The sequence below is a fragment of the Spinacia oleracea genome, chromosome 5, assembly GCF_020520425.1.
Source record: "Spinacia oleracea cultivar Varoflay chromosome 5, BTI_SOV_V1, whole genome shotgun sequence".
NCBI lineage: Eukaryota > Viridiplantae > Streptophyta > Magnoliopsida > Caryophyllales > Amaranthaceae > Spinacia > Spinacia oleracea.
In genome coordinates this window covers 22071100-22077099 of record NC_079491.1, presented here as the reverse complement: position 1 = coordinate 22077099, position 6000 = coordinate 22071100, and positions in this window count along the sequence as shown.

Below are 6000 nucleotides of genomic sequence, written 5' to 3'. Positions count from 1 at the left end.
TATTCCGTCTGGTTTTACTCAATCAGCCTAAAACCCCGAGATTCCAAAGTTTGTCTCCATAACGTACTCGAACTTACTTTCCACTCCTTCTTTGGTTTCATCAATCAACACAATATCATCTGCGAACATCATGCACCATGGTATACCATCTTGAATTGACCTTATCAATTCGTCAATGACTATAGCAAAAGAAAGGGGTTAAGTGCCGAACCTTGATTCACTCCTTTCGTAATGGGGAACTCTTCGGTCTTACCAACACTAGTACGCACACTCGTGCTAACTCCCTCATAAATGTCCTTGATGATATCAATATACTTCTTCGGAATTCCTTTCCTACTTAAGGCCCACCAAAGAATTTCTCTCGGTACCTTATCATACGCCTTCTCCAAATCAATGAAAACCATATATATGTAATTCTTTCTTCTTATCTCGATAATTCTCCATTAGTTGCCTTATAAGATGGATGGCCTCCATAGTCGATCTCCCAGGCATAAATGCAAACTGATTCTCCGAAATCTTCACAGTTGCCTTATCTAACCATTGACCGATGAACTTTAAAAGAATAGGTTAACTTATTGAAGCCTCTTGGGCAGTTGATGCATTTTTTTCCATTCTTTCAACAAAAAACAATAAGTTAATTAAGGATCCGATAGTTATCATTTTTTGTTTTTTTTTTTTTTGTTTTTTTAATATTAGAAACAAGAATAAATAAACCACAAAGATACAATAGTTTTCAGTTAATTGTTATGAAAGTAATATTCATTTAAGTTATTGATTCAACATAAAATCATATGACTTTTGATAATTTAAAAACAAAAACTGAAAACTTGAATCAAGTTAATTTTGACCAGCATGTTAGACTGAATTCCACTCCACCTTAGACAATAATCCCGGAAATTCCTAGTTACCTAATTTAATATGGGATAAGTCTTAAATGTCAGCCTAATCTTGTTCAAACAAAATCCTTATTTGCGTGTATATGCATACAATATTACAATTTCCATCCTACACTCGGGTATACAGTAGTGTAACCACATATTAATTTCTAGCTTAGGAACAAGTGGGGCCTGAAGAAATGAATTAAGTAAAAAAGCAAATCTCACACGAAACTGCATGGGGGAGATAGAGATCGAGAAAGAATTCCAGTTCGTTCATCATCTCACTGACAAGAGGACAGTAAGATAACAGCGGGCCAAGAATATGAATGAATTAGAGTATAAATTTATGAGTTATCGAGGACAGATAAAGTCAGATACTTAAGAACATGGATTCCCTTTTTATTTGTATGGATTATAAATTTATAATGAATGTTTACATAATAGAGTATAGAGTTATGCAGTCAATATATACATATATATACTCTGTCATCTCATATAATTCCATCAACATGTGTTCTCTTGTATAACTTTTTCATTCTTTGTCTCTCATACTTCCAAAATTCCCATTTACTTATACCTTATTATATAATCAAAAGGAATATTATCTTTCTCATGGCAAAATTGTCGTTATCTTAACATGTTTTGTTTTTTCATTAGTGTAAGCTAGTGAGTAGTGACCTAATTAAACTAATTTTATTCATTTCAAGTACGTACCATGGGAATATTTGTCGATTCTATACCTTTACGTGTTGGTTAGGTGTAACCATATGTATATCTTATTCTCCTATGCCCTATTCCAATAATGTTGATTATATCCCAACTACCGGAGATTAGGTTTATTAAAGTTGGAATTATTTATACAATTATATTAAAAAAATTAGGGGCAAAACTTAAATTTGACAAGTTTACCCCCGACCATCAAAAAGATCCGCCATTGTATATTATTTACTCCATTCTATAAATTTTCTCACTTTTGCTATTCACGTGTTCGTAATTTATAAACTTTAACTGTAATTTATAGTTACGATATTAGAAAAAACATTTATCTCGTTGGTAAAGTTGATCCATTTCAATACCAATTTTCTAAATAAGAACTATTTATAATTTTTGAAGTGCATAATTAAATATATTAATGATATATAAAGGAAGTGCCTGCGGCATTGGAGACCGCACATAATACAAAAGTGAAAAGCGTGATAGTGTAAATAGGGATCTTATTAAAAAAGGTTGCGAACAAATTTGCATGGGTACAGTACAGTGTACACAAGAAACACAACCTCAAAACCTTTATTTTTTGGTTCGACACTTGCTAGATATATATACACTACAAGAATTTGTATCTTTAACGACAACATAATTACGACGGGTCAAAAATCCCGTCATAAAAGCCTTTTGCGACGGGGATAACAACCAAACAAAGACGGGAACAACCGTCGCAAATGTCTTTTACGACGGGTTAACGATGGGATTTTACATTAACGACGGCCCCCTTTTATGACGGCACTAGTGGAAAAACAGTCATTTGCGTCGGTCATTTAAGCTCATTTGCGTCGCACATTGGTGCGACGTAACTGGCTGCGACGCAAATGAAAAAGTCATTTGCGTCGCACTTTTAGGCGACGCAAATAAGAGTCATTTGCGTCGCAGATTAGTTAACCTGAACTGCGACGCAAATGACTTTTCAGCATGTTAAAAAAAGGTCATTTGCGTCGCAGATTAGCTAAAGTGCGACGCAAATGACTTTTCAATATGTTAAAAAAAAAAGTCATTTGCGTCGCAATTTAGATAAAGTGCGACGCAAATGACTTTAGATTTTGTTAAAAAAAAATAGGTTCCATTTTACTATATATATATATATATATATATATATATATATATATATATATATATATATAGTTAAATGGTCAACTCACTACTAGATAAGGCTTAAAACATAAGGACAATAACCATTATAAATCTTACAATACGGGAAACAATCATTGTATTTCTAATAATTTATATTAAGTATACAATTCAGATCAAAAGTAAAAATACTGAGATCTCCCTACTGAGCGATTATCTCCTACTCCTGCACCTCCACCAGCAAGTTCAGCTTGCTTCAGCCTCAGCAGACAAAAGAAAACAAGGCAGACATGTGAGAAGAAAAGTCAAGAGAGAGCATTAACGCATAAAAGGAGCACATATAAGCTGTTCAGACAAAGCAGCCACAAATGCAACACACTACCCATGCATCTCACAACATTTATTTAACAATATGCAGAACAAATAATAATGACAGGTACTTCATATACGCAAAACAAACAACACTGAATATACGCAGAACAAGCAGCAAAAATAAAAAAAAACACCAACAGTAACCCACTAACCCACCCTACTTGAAAGTTCTTAGAATGTTCATATGAAAGTTCTTAGAATGTTCACTAACCCACACATGAATTACCCTTATGGACCATTCTGGTCTGTGAATCAATTCAAAGCATTGTTCAAGGAGGTGGGTGCATTCTCCCCTGCATCCCATTTGCTTCTATCTAATGCTATATAATCTTGCAACTTGTAAGCCCATTTTATCCATGTCCTTTAAAAAACTAACTCGTACCTAAAAAATCAACAAATTTGGTGTTTAATATCATCAATCTTCAACTTCTATTGCTGACGAATACATTGAAAATTGAAAAACCAACTAAAAATATCGATCCAAATTTTGACCAAAATTAAAATTTAGGTAATCAATAACCGATAAAAAAGAGAAACAAAATAGACCTTTAAAGCATCAGTTCCACCAGTACACCACCATTGCCAGAATATTGATTCACATGCATTAACTTGGCAACCAATTGTGAAACCAAATTAATTACAGAACCAAACAAACAAACAAACAAACAAACTCATAGTAATCCAACTCGATATATTCACATCAAAAAACTATTGTACAATGTAATTGCAAATTTGCAGAAAATCAAATACCATATGGAAAGGGGTTAATTTAAAAACAATTGAAACTCTAAGAATTATCAATTAGTATGTAAGTCTATTTCATAATGACCATGAAATAGAAAAGACAGGGTGAGCATGCACATCATACCCATTCACTGTGGAGGATAAGAAAACCAGGTAGGGACCCAGCAATGACTTGACAACAGGCAACGGTATAGCAGCTGCATCGTCAATGATCAAGAGCTCTGCTTGCGAGACCTTCACATGGTTTTGAGGTTCAACATACTGTCACAATTATTCAGTTAGAATTATGATAACAAGAACTGAGACATCCATGAGAGTACCTAACACCATGCAAAAAACTAAAAGCAAACTCTCTCTAAGCTTCATAGATTTATTGGTGCTCGGTTATACTAGAATTGATCTCATGTGGATTAACAAGACAAATAAAGTTATATGGCAGAATTTGCCCATTTTCAGTACATCTTATACTTTTTTCATAGCTTACGACAATTAGGCATAAAGTTGGTAGCCACTACATTTGAATATAGACCATAAAGCTCAAGAATCAAGCATGACAGTTTACAAATTACAACTCGAACATCCTAATCTTTTCTTCTTCTTTTAACAATACCTTCTTCTTGTCATTTGTATTGTTTCCTAAGACTCTTAGAGATACTATTCAAAGACTTCTATCATTACTAGGATACGTTGACAGAAAGTTAGTAAAATATATGTGATTTGAGCAAAGCTAAAAATCTATATCATGAAACACAATGCTCCACTTCAGCACTTCCCCTGATTCTAGGAACCAGCTCTAATTCGATTTCTAGTTATAACCTAAACGCTAAAGCAGCTATCATAGTGCTAACTGCTGAGGCTAGCATGAGCCTAGAGGCTTGCTCATACAAGCTATGTTCTACAATTGGAAAAAGGGACGATCACGAAAATGAAACTCCGAACAATAGTTTGATACCATTCCCTATTTTCAACTTCTGGTGGATGCTCACAATAGTGAATCTAGCTATGTTATGCTTGCAGAATCACATCATTCACAGAAATGGAATGATTATTGAGTGGCACTGTTGCAAAAGAAAAAAGAATTTCCCATAATATGCATCACAAAAGTATGAGATAAAAGGAAGAGTATGAATTATGGTTAAACACGGTAGCATTCATATCCAAATAAAAAAACTTTATACGACTAGCCTGATGGAGAAATGGAGAATATAGAAACTGCAAAGGCGCAAGGATGGAGGATTTGGTTTAAACCATAAATTTCTGGCAATTGAAGAACATTGCTTTCAGAGTAGACTGATGATTCACATGCCAACACGATGACCTGTGTTACTTGAAACTAGGGAGGTTGGGATTGGTGAACCTAAGAATTAGCTACAAGTCCACCGTGAGGTGCACTTAGGAGGTTCATTGGTCAATTTGGACTATGGAAAATCTATACACAACTTGCAGATAATTTATCTAGGTAGTTTAGAGTAGTAACAATGACCACAACTAAAATTTTCCAGCAGAGCGAAAATAAGAATTAGCCTTAATGGCAACTTAGTTTGATGGTCAATTGCTATGAACTAATATGGATTTGGACAGATTTAGGAGATAAAATGAGAAGATATAGGGAATAAGATGAAGTTTGATTGATTAATAAGATTTATCAAGTAATGCCGAGAAGTCCATTTAGAAAACAAGTGAATAACACCAGGTATACGTGCATACATTTTCCACTACAAATGCAGTGAAGGTGTTCGAATAAAATCAGAAGTAAGAAACAGCTTAGTTTGATTAGCCAATTCTGTAATTCAAGATAGATTACCACCTAGGAAAGCATGAATTTTCAGAAAGTAAGAAACCAAAGCAACTAATTCCCTGTGAAAGTGAATTATCGTATAAATTATTTTAACACAACCAATGATATTTTCATTTTAGAATAAGATCAATAAGATCTACAAAAAAATATTGCATAATTCCAATCCATTAGTTCTAACATTGTAGTAAAACCAAACAATTTGGAACCTGACATAGAAAACCCCCTAAAATTCCAGAAAAAGTAGGTAAAAAGAAACTGAGTAATACCTCCATGTAATCGGTGAGTTTGAGAACTAATTTTCCATCACACTGTCGATATCATCGAATAACGAGTCTGCATTGATCGAAGAATCAAAATCAACAACCC